Below are 14,421 nucleotides of genomic sequence, written 5' to 3' on the forward strand. Positions count from 1 at the left end.
AAGCTCAGATGAATTTGACCAGTGGACTTTCAAGAAGTGATATGTTTTCTTGTGAAATTGAATATAATTGAAACGAAATATTTTATTTTGATTAATTTGTCTGATTATTCTAATTTAGCACTTCAATTGCTGGACTCTGGACTCTTTCAATAGAACGTGTTTTCCTGGTATGAGACGACGAGATTATGCGTAATGTCCCAGTGAATTATGAAAGCATTTGCCCGGTATAAGGCACACTAAGGAGATGATGCCTTCTTTCAATAGAATACGTTTGCCTGGTACGCATATGAGATGATGCCTTCTTTAAATGACCGCGTTTGCCCGGTGTAAGGCAAACAGAGAAGCTGATGCTTTTTCTAAATGGACGCGTTTGTCCGACATTTTTGAAGAAACGCGTCTGTCCGGTATAGGTCGAACAGAGGAGATGATGAATTCTTTAATCAACACGACACGACTTCCCGAAGACAAATAAATATCTCTCTATCATGCACACACATCCCCTTACTCACTTGCTTCCACTTCCTCACTAATTATTACTCACTCACCTACTCTTACTTACTCACCCACTCTTACTAATTCATTTACTCTCAATCATTCGCTCACTTTTTCTCGCTCACTCACTCACTCTTACTCACTCACTCACTCTTACTAGCTCACTTACTTATTCTCACTCACTCACTCACTTTTACTTATGCACTCTCTCTTACTAACTTACTTTAGCTTGCTCATTCATTAACTCGCAGAGCAAGGGGCTCTTGAAGGGAGCCACACGAAGTGGAACGGGATTTTACGGAGTGACGATACTTAGTTTTATACTGCATCGAAACAGTTCCATGTGAAGGGCAAACTATTGTTCATTCATGTGAATTCTGAATGAACTTTTATTGAGTAACAGTTTTGCCTTTCTCGTATACAAAGTATACGTAAAGGCTATAGGATCACTCCAAAACCGAACTTTTGATAGAAGGCTCGTAGACCCATAGTGTTATATACCAATAGTCTCAGCTCGACGAATTGAGACACACTTTTTGGTACTTATCATTATTCGATTTGCTCGCAACAAGTTGCAGTCGACGCGGATTGCGGATCTAGTTGTTTCCTATTGGAAATTGGCCCGATCGGTCATTCCGTTCCAAAGCTATTAAAAAAAACATTGTTTTTCGAACAAAAAATCACCTCGGCCCAAGAACTTCTATCCGTACAGTGCTGCCAAAAGGCCAGGAGTCTTATTTTAGTATGAAGATAATCTTTCATCGTTAATAGGAAAACTGTCTATACGTTGACGCTTTCATGTTATTTTTAATTATCTCGATTTTAAAAAGTAAAGGAAATATTTTTTCAAGTGTTTGGAAGGAGTTAGGATGACTGAATATATCTTCTCTAATAAATAAAAATTATTATGAATAATACCATCTGGCATCACGTTGTTGTGGGACGTGCATATTTATGTTTACGTCGCATTTTCTACCGTCCCGAGAGAGAGACTGAGAGTAAGATGTTGACAGATTGAGTAAAATATTGCGTATGCCAATGAGACTTGGGGTATGTCGGATAAGCCATCGCTGTGGCTGAAATGAGTGCTGAACCATGCTAATTTAAATCAAATAAAAGCTTTTTCAAACGTCGTTTAGCAAGAATAGCTATTTTTTAAGCAGAGGTGAACCCCATTGCACGGTTCACATAATTCAAGAAAAGTAGCTCCTTTTTATAAATATCAATTAAATAATGCAGTCGTACACATGTTAGGCCGGGAATGAGAAACCCTAACTATGTATATTAGGGTGGTTCAAAAAATTGATTTTGCTCCACAGCGCTCATCTGATTCTTTATCATGTTCTGAGTGTCCTCTGAAAATTTGAGCTCATTTAGATTAAAACTGATTTAGCACAACCCGTTTCAAGTTTGCATGCAAATTAGTGTGGGGAAATTTATTTTTTCATTATACTGTTAATGACCATTCCCCATCAAGCGCAGGTCAAAAGAAAACCTGCATAGCTTAAAGAAAAACTCAACAGCTTCAACTCAATGGAAACCGCATCTCAATTAATCGTTCCAATAATTAATAATCGAATTTAATCTATACCGTGGTTTTCTGGAGCTAATTGCATAACTCATCAACAGGCAACATTGCTGCTCGTGGCGCGAAAGATAGCACACACAAATTCAGGCTACTATGTTGCACTGCACATTTCAGTGATGCTCTCAAATAAGTTTAACGATCATGACTAAAGATTCGCAACCTGTCCTAAAATCGATTACTAATTATTGGGGCGATTAATCAACATGCGGTTTTCGTTGGGTGAAAGCTGTTGAGTATTCCTTTTAGCTTTGTAGGTTTTCTTTTAACCTGCGCTTGATGGGGAAGCGTCATTAACAGTATAATGAAAAAATAAATTTCCCCATACTAATTTGCATGCAAACTTGAAACGGCTTGTGCTAAATCAGTTTTAATCCAAATGAGCTCAAATTTTCAGAGGACACTTAGAACATGGTAAAGAATCAGGTGAGCACTGTGGAGCAAAATCGATTTTTTGAACCACCCTAATGTATATGTGTATGTTCGCTAACTACTTCTGAAAAACCTGACCGATTTCAACCAAATTTTGTACACATATTCACTATGAGGAGACGATCATATGGGAGGGTAATTTAGGAAGGGGGAGGGGTATTGTTTAAAAAAAACAGGCAATTCAGAGTAAATTGTGATCCCCTGGACCTATTTCAACCATATTTGGTACACACATTCTCTATCCTAAGGAAAAAAACAAAGGAGGTTGGATGGTCACTGGAAAAAGGAGGAGGGTATGGGGGGAGTGGTTATCTTTGAAAAACTAGCAATTCAGTCTAACTCCCAACCCCCGTTTAGAAAGCGAACCATTAAGTAGAACTTTCAACTCCCAGGACCGATTTCAACCAAATTTTGTACACATATCAACTATATAGGAGGGTAAATTAGGGAAGGAGGAGGGTGTGCAGGAAGGGAGATTGTTTAGAAAATAAAAAAATCAACGTAAATACTGAAACCTTGGGCCAACTTCAACCAAATTTGGTGAACACATTCTTTATCCTGATGAGACGACTATATAGAGGGAAGGACGGTTGTTAGAGTCATTAGGAAAGGGGACGAGTGTGGGGAGAGGAGTAATTTTTAAAAAACGAACAGTTGAGTGTAGCTTCTGAAGCCTTGGACCGATTTCAACCAAATTTGGTACACACATTCTTTATCCTCAGTAGACGATTATAGGGGTTAGAGAAGAAGACAGATGTGATGGAAACCTCTTGAATTTGGAACCTCTTAACCGTTTTCAACCAAATTTGAGACACATGCTCTCTGTTCTAAGGAGGCGTTTACATGGAGTAGGTGTGTTTTGTTGATTAAAGAGAGGGAAGGGTTTTCCAGGAAACAAACAGTAGTTAATAAGTGTACGCACACAAAGGAATGAAGGCTGAAGGCAAAAGAAAAATGACAGAAGAAAAAGAAAATGCAATAAAGAAAAGAAGAAGGATTCAGTGAGAATGAATATGAGACGAAAGAAGGAGGAAGAAAGAGGAAAAAGAGGAAGGATGATGGAAAAATAAGTAGGAAAAAAAGGAGGATGGCATAAGGAATAAAGAAGAAAAACGCGAAAAAAAGAAGGAGAAAAGAGGAAGATAGAAGGATAACGGAACAAGGAAAAAGCGAATGAGAAAGCAGATGGGAGAAGGAAGAAGGAAGAAAACCCGAGAGTTGAATTTTTCAACCTATTGTAGTATTAAGTCAAATGGCCTAACACCAAGGACACGAAGACCAACCAGTACAGCCATCCTATTGAGAAACCGATCACAGTGTACACACCGAGTCGCATCTATGTATCGATTAACCTTTCGTCAATTTATCTACTTATGTGCGTTTGGTGCTGCAATAGGACATTTCGGGATCGCTTTGCGATTTGGGCGTAACTTATTTTGTAAACAAACATTGGAAGGCGAATTCCTGCTCCAGGAGGCATTTCCCGAGAAAGCCACCGTATGTATTCTGCAGAGTAGGCTTTCCTCTATCAGATAGGGGAACTAGTTTTGGGAAAAATCGCTTGCATTCTGCTGAATCCATGAAACAATGTTTGTTTACAAAATAAGTTACGCCCAAATCGCAAAGCGGTCCCGATTTGAATTGCAAAAATAACTTTTCAATCCCGAGCGCAGCCGGGTACATAAAGCTAGTGAAGTATGAACTTGAAATAATGACTAATTCGGGGTACTGGTTCATTCATTTATAACATTCTGCATAGTCCCCTAATTTACTTACGTGATTTTTTCACTAATGCACGATCTGCTCGCACTTGCGTGTAAACTGTTCCTAGAAGTCATTAAAATTATTTGGATATTCATTTTGTTATCGTGCAATCCAAAACTGAAATAACATACCGCCTAGTTGGAGAAAAGATAAAAACCTAGTTACGTTTAAAAACGCTCTCAAACATCTTTTTGTAAGGGAATAATCATGTTCATTGGTATTAAAATTAAAAAGACAGAATCACCATCTTCGACCAGAGGTCGCACAGACTGAACACTTAACATTTAGCATGAAACAACGGACAGGATATTTACACAACACCCAGTGGTCCAGTAGAGAACTTTTCGCTTTACGAAAAGTTTTCTCGTTACCGGGGCGGGAATCGAACCCACACTTCAAAGCACATGCGTCTAGACGATTGACGTCGCAAACCGCAAGGCCACGAAGCCCACCAATGTAAATTAGTAAGATTTTCCCTTCAGAAAATTGGAAAAATTCTCCTTTGAACTTTCTGAAGAAATTTTCCTTTGGAATTTGTGAAGAAATTTAGCTTCGGAAATTTGAAAGAATATTCCTTTGGAAATACGAACGAAAAAACATTTCTCAAAAAACAGAAAAAGAAAGGGAAACATTTCCCTTTGGATATTACGAAGAATTTACCTTTGACATCCGTAAGTATATTCTTTGGAAAATCAGAAGTATTCAGAAGAATTTTTCTCGAAAATGCAAAAGAATTTCCTTTTGGAAAAAGAAACGAAGCAGCTTCTTTTTAATTATTTCTTTATGATTGATGCTAAAGTAGGAAATCCGATAATTCATTTCTGTTATTGTTGGTCGAACCATTTCAGTGTGCAACTTGATTAATAATCGACTAACCGTGGGTTAGCAGTCAATTTTAGACGAATATGCTTGACCGACCATGTGTACGCTGCACGAAACGCATCAAAACCTACAGCAATTGGATAAAGTCAGATAATCACGCGATGGACAGCTTCATCGTCACCAAATAATTTTCCAATAAAGTAATTAAATATTTACTGTCATATTATAATTAAAATTGCCATTCCGTGCTGACTGTCTAGTCTGAACTACTCGTCCGAATCGCATTCTAGTGCTCTTTTTCTCTATCTCTCTATTGATATGTGCCAACAAATTGCGGTGTGGCATCAATATTGTGGCCTACATTATGCACTACATATGGCAGCAAGCCTCCGCCAAGACGATTGGGGAGGGAGGCAGGAACAAATAGGGACAAATTGATCCGCATAGCAGGGATGAACGAACTGCCACCGGGCGGAAACATAAATTGTAATTCAATCAAGTGTGCATCTATTACCGAAATAAAGCACTCTCGGACCGTATTATTTGTACATGGTCATAGTGACAATGATTTGATGTCACGTCACAGAGACGTCGACGAGCAGCGCAGTGGCCAGTGTGATGTGTTTTGTATAAATTATGGCCATAAACGATTATAATTATCCGAACCGAGAGTCGGCCGTGTGGTCCGGAACATTATTATATTGTGTGTCGCTCGGATTGACACTCTGCTTGGAAGTGTCTGCCGGCATGACGCATGTTTATCGGTCCATAATCCGACAAATCATTTACTCCACAGCAATCGATTTTATCCGGCGGTGGAAAATTATAATGAAATATTTAAATAAATCCAACTATAGATAATCGGTCTAATTTTGTCAGGCATTCGACATTGTGGCTTTCAGAGATGAGGGTTTATTACCGGGATAAGGAAGGATGATTAGATGGCAAAAGTTCGATAGAAGAAGAGGTTGGAAGACAAGAGATGGGATCGCAAAATGTTCAAAGACAAGATGTTATAGAATATCTCTCATTTCATATCCTCTTGTCAGATATCGTGGTAAAATAGATAATATAAGGATTGTGCATTCGGTTATTTTAAAAGACGAATGCTACATTTATTTTTCTTTAGGTTTAAAAAAATATAGTTATACAAATATTTAGCGCTATTTTTCTAAACCAGTGCTATGAAACTGCTAGCCCGACTTATTAGCTACATAAAAATACGTACATTCGCTGCCATCGTGAATGGTAAATTTTTCAACCCTTAATCTAAAATATCTTCCAAATTCCTAAGGTAAATTTGGATTCCCAGTTTAGATTTTAATGATTCATTGCTCATTAGAGCTACTGATCAGTTGAAAATCGTCGACTAACATTCAAAGAAAAATAATCGTTTTTATATAGACGCATCTTCGACGTCGTTAGATTGTTGTTGAATTAAATCAACCGACACCATCCTGTAGGCAGGAGAAGACGCGCAACGATGAGGTGTCTCAATATTTGCCCTGCGGCCGTACTTCTGAACGCACAATTTTGCGGTTGCTCACGATTTAGCGCATCCCTTGGCGTTTAGACTCTGGTCCCCATTTTTTTATTTGCTTCTTTCTTGAGGCCCAATCTCTCGACTGCACCCCGCATTACAGCGTAATTCGGTAGGCAAATTTGGTGCTCTCTCTGCGCCAAATCGGTGTTCATCACCAACGGTAGCCGGGAACCGGTTCGCAGTTCGTCGTTTTTCATCCAATCACGACGCCTGGAGCTGGATGCGGTTTTTATGATTATCACATTTTCAGTATATAATAACAAATTTATCAAAATTCGACTCGAGATGCCTGCCAGGGGTGAACCGTTTTGGTTGCTCGCTACTTGCTCGCGCAGTAGGATGCCCTCCGGAGGGGCGTTGCCATTCGACGACTGCAGCGGTTTCAATCAAGGACGGCAACGACGATGACTGCTGAAGCATGAAAGATGGTTCAGACAGAAAAAAAGTAGTCTGGATTATTAAATTATATATTCCTGAAAATTGAATGTGTGGTCTGGTGTTCCTTCATGCAAGCGCTGACGAACTAAGGCAGATTGTTAGATACTATCGAATCAAAACCATTGAAACAGAAAACGAAGAAAAATCAAAATATGGAGAAGTATTTCTATTTTTCCTATGTCCCATGTAGGGGGAATGACGGCTTTGGCAGGTTTTGTTCTATTATTGTCAGGTGGGTTTTCTATAACCAATTATACTCAAATTTGGCCTAAACATTATTTGCAAATCAAAGAATACTGTGGTTTAATTTCATAAAATTTGGTCAACAAAAACCCCCCCTGACAATAATAGAACAAAATCTGCCAAAGCCGTCATTTCCCCTACCTAGGATCCTAGCAGTAAACTAATGTTGAACTATTGTCAATGACAAAATATCGAAACAAGCGATTGTTTCAAATCCAAAATCAACTTAGATGTAACTGTCAATTCTGTTTTAGGGACCCCTTCAGTATTGCATTTGATCCCTTGGTAGCCAAGTTTTAAATTTATGACATAACTTTATTATGTGATGGATTTAATTCGAAAAAAGTTTCAGAGACAACTCCTATCTTTCGGAGGGAGTTCAACACGAGCTGCCATGTATCATTGGCCTGCAGAAGGTCATTCGGGTAACATTTGACTCCATGGATAGCTCCCTCTAAAGAACCAGTGGACTATTAATCTTCTGTCTGTGCTCCAAAAAACTTACGCTGTCTGTGCTCTGGGGTCACATTGACCCTAAATTGAAATTGCTATAACTTTTTTATTGTTTGGCCAATTTTGAATTTTTTTTTGTTGTTTTGAAGGATAATTTAATCATCTTTCTGGTCGGAGCCAAAGATTGACTTTAGGCGGGTACCTCGCGGGGAGGGGCTTTCGTGAAAAAGGGTTTTGCCCCAGTGATGCAAATATTAGAATGCGTTCACAGAATATGTTTTATGTCATCCAAAAAACCCTGGCGTTAAGACTTTTGGGTCTACACGGGTAACCAAAGAAAAGACAATTTGCCGCCTATTTGTGAATTTCCTAATTATTTTTTCCGTCACACTCACAAGACGGTCCATTCCCACCAGACGAACTTTGCTAAAGACGTCATTTTTACAAACTTCAAATTTATGCGATAGGGGTCGTACACTAATTTCGTAAGCACTCATGGAGGAGAGGGGGTCTTTCATTTTCTTACGCTCCATATAAACAAAAAATAATTTGTATGGGAAAAATCTTACATGAGGGGGGGGGGGTTCGAAAAACCCAGAAAATATGCTTACGTAATTAGTGTACGACCCCATAAGAATATTTACAATATTTAAAATTCCATATATCGGAATATCTTGAGTAGTCTAAAATAATGATTTGATATATACCACCATCTAGCGACCAAGTTCTAAACTAATCAATGCCCCATGTTAAAGTACAGACCTTCCTGCATAACCTTTTTGAAAAGGTGCAGTTCAAAATGGGTAGGTTTTGCAGATATAAGTAAATAAGCATAGAAAATCACTGTTTTTTGTACCTTTTTTTACAAAAACCCCTCCCCGCGAGATACCCGCCCACCTATAGTCAATCTTATGTAACGTCCTGAAAGATGATTAAATTATCTTTCGAAACAGCCCAAAAAATCCAAAATTGGCCAAACAATAAAAAAGTTATATCAATGAGACCAGAGCACAACGTTTTTTTTTTTTTTTTTAAAGTACACTGCAGCGCTTACTTTCGTGATTTTTTAAGTGAATTTGCACCTAGGGGACAGGTTTACCAAACTACCAAAAAATAAGGAGAGTCGGTTGAAAACAAAAAAAAGGCAGCCTTTCAAAATGGTCTGAGGTCATATTGACCCCAAAGCACAGACAAAAGGTTAAGGTAGGTTCTAACATCTGGCATTTCGTGGTGATAAACGGTCCTTCAGGATGTGCCGTGCGACGTACTCCTGTTCAACGAAGGCATCGTCGGAGTTGGAGTCCGTCTCTGAGATCTTCTTCTTCTTCTTATTGGCATTACATCCCCACACTGGGACAGAGCCGCCTCGCAGCTTAGTGTTCATTAAGCACTTCCACAGTTATTAACTGCGAGGTTTCTAAGCCAGGTTACCATTTTTGCATTCGTATATCATGAGGCTAACACGATGATACTTATGGCCAGGGAAGTCGAGACAATTTCCAATCCGAAAATTGCCTAGACCGGCACCTGAAATCGAACTCAGCCACCCTCAGCATGGTCTTGCTTTGTAGCCACGCATCTTACCGCACGGCTAAGGAGGGCCCCCCGTCTCTGAGGTAGTTTCCTAGTTATATTGTAAATGTATGTTTACCCGGCGGCAATCTACAGGACATCAATAAAATCTCGAGTAATTATCCAAAAAGATGTATGTGATTTTGTAAACAAAGATTCATACGTCAATTTGTCTAATCTGATGGCACTCCTACGCAAACCAACACCACGAACAGTTAGCCGTGGGAGTGGTATCAGATTGGAGAAATCAACGATTTTATCTTTGTTTACAAAATCACATACGTCCACATACGTTACGCTTAGAGGGGAAGGGGGATTGAGCGAAGTGTGGCGATTTATACAAACCTTCAGATGTTTCATACAAAAAGTGTGACATAGGAGAAGAGAGTGTAAAATGTCCTATTTTTGCGGTACATAATTAATGGATCTTCCTCAAAGGTTCTGTTTAACCAACATTTTCACTTGGACTATCAGGGAGGGGTTTTGTTCAGAAAACGGGCAATTCAAAGTAAATTATGAACCCCTGAAACTCAGTGTAACTCCCAACCCCCAGGACCGATTTCAATCAAATTTTGTACACATATTCACTATAAGGGGCCGATCGTATGGGAGGGTAATTTGGGAGTTTTGGGAGGGAGTTGTATTATTTAATTATCGATCAACTCAACACTTCATCGAAATCATGATTTGCTCATTCAAAAAATCAATGATTAATGTGTTTCCTTCTGGATGGTGAAAGTGATCCTTTCTTTAAAAATAGACGTTTTCCCGGAATAAGGCGTTTCTTTAGGAATAAACGATTGCCCGGAATAAAGCGATTTTGGATTTGATCCCTTTTTCAAAATCAGTCAATGTTTTCAAATGAAATCTGCCTTCTTTTAATCAAACGATGAAGTATCAATAAGTAAACACAGTTATCCTTTTGACCAATTGGTTTATTCATTTTCCGATTGTGAAAAAACTACGAATCAAACTGGCAACTCCGAGCAAGGCCGGGTACATACAGCTAGTAACTAAAAAAAATAAACTTCTTCTAGCGGTATTAGGCGAACTGAGAAGATAACGCCATCTTAAAATAAATGCGTCTGCCCGGTATGAGGCTGAAAGACAAAATGCCTTCTAAAAATTAACGCGATTGCTCGGTATAAGGCGTACGGAGGAGATGATGCCTTCTTTAAATCAGTGCATCTGGCCGGTATAAGACAAAAAGAAGAAATAATGCATTCTTTTACTGAATTAAATTGCCCACTAGGAAGCACAAAGAGATGATACTTCTCTTAAATCAACGTGACTGTCCTGTATAACACAAACAGGTAGGAAACAAAAGAAAGAAATAATGCCTCCTATAAACGAACGTGTTTGTCTGATATAAGGCGAACAGAGTAGATGATCTCTCCTTCCAATCAACACATCTATCCGGTACTAGACGAACCGGCCCGATCTCACTCGTGTTTTTTTTTTCAAACTGTCAATCGTTTGTTCGAGTAGAGCTACGCACTTTAGATTGATTTCAATTCGAGCTTATGGCTTTCTTCTGAACTCATGAAAACAGTGTTTTATGACAATTTTCCCACTTTTCCCGTCGAATGCACCAGCTTTCCTAATGCCTCAAAGGAAAAGCTAACTCGTTTTTATATATAGAGAGATAAGACACAAAAAAAGAAATAATGGCTTCTTTAAATCATCTCGTCTTTCCGGATAAGGACTAAAGAAAAACTAATGCCATTTATCGCGCAAGCACAGTCACTCCACAGTTTTTTAACGAAAAATTAGTTAAAATATAAACATATTTTTTTCCCCGTGTAGATGTACTATCTCCACATCATTCTTCTTCTTCTTCTTCTTCTTCTTGGCATTACATCCCCACACTGGCACAGAGCCGCCTCGCAGCTTAGTGTTCATTCAGCACTTTCACAGTTATTCACTGTATTTTGTATATCATGAGGCTAGCACGATGAAAAGTATGCCCATGGAAGTCGAGACAATTTCCAATCCGAAAATTGTCTAGACCGGCACCGGGAATCGAACCCAGCCACCCTCAGCATGGTCTTGCTTTGTAGCTGCGCGTCTTACCGCACGGCTAAGGAGGCCCCCCCGTCTCTGAGGTAGTTTCCTAGTTATATTATAAATGTATATTTACCCGGCGGCAATCTACAGGACATCAATAAAATCTCGAGTAATTATCCAAAAGGATATATGTGATTTTATAAACAAAGATTCATACGTCAATTTGTCTAATCTGATGGCACTCCTACGCAAACCAACACCACGAACAGTTAGCCGTGGGAGTGGTATCAGATTGGAGAAATCAACGATTTTATCTTTGTTTACAAAATCACATACGTCCTTTTGAATAAGTACCCGAGAAGTGGTAAGCAATAAAACCGACGATTCTCCTTCCTCTGTCCTTGTTTTTGGGGAGACATGAGTGCGCATCACCCGGCCTGGAATGATTCCCGAGGCGGCTCCACACAACTACCCCGAAAGGCCATTACCTCGAAAATATTCCGAAACAGATACCAACGTAGCTTCAACAAAACGATATTTTTGAAGTGAATTTGATTTGATCCATATTTGTGGGTAAAATTTCCAATATCCACTATTATAAATCAAGTAAGCTTGGTCGTACTGGGAATCGTAAGTGAAAAGTGGACTAACTCTTTCGTTACATGCCAGAACAATGAGACGTACCGTCAAGATCCGGAAGCAATACGACGCGCAGACTCTTTCCGATGCAATTTGCGAAGATAGAAGGAGGGCCAGCAACATCAGACTTACATCGAAGAAATACAACATCCCCTCCACGACACTTTTCCGACGAGTAAAAAACGAGAAAAAAAAATGCTACCTGGTCCTAACCCCATCTTGCTGCCGGAGGAAGAAAACCGTATCAAAAACTGGGTGATTTACATGGCGAAAACTGGATCTTAAGCATACGGTTAGAGATTACGCGGACAAAATAAGGAAACACCGTTCCATTCCAGAGACTTTCTCAAGTAATTATTAATGATTCTTTTATTTCTGTACTAAATTTCAGGCAAGAACTGAAGCAGTCGATTTTTGGCACGACGTTCGGATATTAAAAAAAAGCTGGTCAACAACCTGTCGAAAGCTGCTGCAAAGGTTACTGAGCCTCAGTTGCATAAATGGTTCGCAGCGGTAGATAAATTACTGTGTGAGGACGGCATCGATATGGCTATTTTTGGTAATCCAGATCGTGTTTTGAATTTCGATGAATCTGGATTTCAACTTGTACCAAAGCGCTACAAGGCATTGTTTTCGGATGTAGAGAACTCTTATCTTGTTACCAATAATTCGGAAAAGGAGAGTTATACTGCTTTGTTTGGAAGTACTGCAGCTGATGATTTGACACATCCAAAGATTATTTATCCGGGAAAACGAATAAGCAAGGAAATGGTTGAGAATATATCCAAAGGTTGGTCAGTTGGAGTCTTCGACGAGGGATGAGAAACTTCGAAATGGTTGAAGGATAAAGAAACAGAATTTCCAGTTCTGATTTTCGTCGATGGGTACAAGAGCCATGTAAGCGTCTAGTTCGTTGAGTTCTGCGCACAACAAGGATTGATTCTGATCTCTTTTTACCCCAACGCGACACGAATTTTGCAGCCAATGGACAGAAACTTTTTTGGTCCGTTCAAGCAAACTTGGAGCAAGGTACACTGGCAACGTTTGTTGGGAAACAGCAGTACACGTGTGAACAAAGCTAATTTAGGTAATCTACTATTTTTTCTTCAAAATTTTCCAAATTCTAAAGAGTGTTTCAAAAAAGCTTTCTAACTTTGTGGTCTATTTCCTTGGAATGTTGATGCTATCGATTTTCTGTACCCTGCCAGCAAACGCTAATTATTCACAACGCAGCACTGATACATCTGTTACTGAGAAACCTGTAATTGATTATGTACGACAACTTGAATACGTTGAAATGGGCCTGAATCAAACTCAGTTCCAGGTAATTGCTGAAAACCGTGACAAGGGTTTCTGGTACGGTCCATATAAGGAACTGGTTTTATTCAACTTCTGGAAATCCAAAGGACTTATGTTCACAAGACGTTTGGAGCAACACACTATAATAATTATTACCTGTAACATCACTTCAGCTGAGCCGACAGAACCTGCCCTGTCGTTTTCCGAAGATGCAAAAATCAGCGTTGCTGCAGAAAAAGGTCCGAAGAAGAAGGTGGAACACATCTCTTCTGTGACTACAAGTAGCAAATAGCTATAGTGGCACAACAAAAAGGAAAATGATAACAAAGACTAATACCGGTATAAACACTTTCCGATTTTGGACATCACCTGTAGGCCAATATGGCGCTGCGATGCCGCCGACTGGGAGGCATATGACCTCCACGTACGACGCATTCGTACGTCGTTCACCCACAAAGCTTCCCGAATTCACCCAACCTTGAAACCGCCGTGCTTGCACCCCGCAAATCTGCGCCTGGTCAAAACGAAAGGCTTCCGGGGTGATCGGATGATATGCATCTTGTGGATAAGGCGAGATGGAAGCCCCTCCGAGCAATACGGATACTTCCAGTTTATCATCCTTATAAGGTAAGTGCCCTTCAGGCTTATAGAGAAACTTAAACACTATTATGAATGCAGCTCAGTACTATAAATCTGGTTGTATTACCACCGATCCCCTCGAGGTAGCCAACACGCTCGGGGAGTACTTTGCCGGGCTAGTGCCGGTAAACGACTACTTCATCAAGTTCCAGCAGACAATCCCTCGTAGCACTTCGTCCCTCGCAACCTTTCAGATTCACCCGGATCTGCAAAACTCTGGATCTATCGTTTTCTGCTGCTGAGTTATCTTTCACCCTTTTCAACAAAAAAAGGAAATCCTCCGGCTCCAACTTAAAAACTTCCCTTCTTCCACCAGGATCTGGTTCCTAGAGTTGATCAACCAAACATGGACAGACCAAACTTTCCCGGATGAGTGATGAAAAAGCTTGGTCATACGCATTTCTAAGAACAGCATCTCCTCCCGAGATAACACCAAGTACCGGTCCATCTTGTTGACCTCTGGTGTGTCCAAAATCGCCTAGAGGTTGGAGGA

General features: G+C 39.7%; 1 protein-coding gene and 1 pseudogene across 2 annotated transcripts in view; one reads left to right on the forward strand and one right to left on the reverse strand.

Moving 5' to 3' along the window:
* LOC134218482 (protein bric-a-brac 2-like) overlaps positions 1 to 14,421 on the reverse strand; it is a 111,817-nt gene that overhangs the window by 49,391 nt on the left and 48,005 nt on the right. The window lies entirely within an intron of this gene.
* LOC134208933 (uncharacterized) lies at positions 12,025 to 13,142 on the forward strand (annotated as a pseudogene).

This window comes from Armigeres subalbatus, chromosome 2 (genome assembly GCF_024139115.2).
Source record: "Armigeres subalbatus isolate Guangzhou_Male chromosome 2, GZ_Asu_2, whole genome shotgun sequence".
Taxonomy (NCBI): domain Eukaryota; kingdom Metazoa; phylum Arthropoda; class Insecta; order Diptera; family Culicidae; genus Armigeres; species Armigeres subalbatus.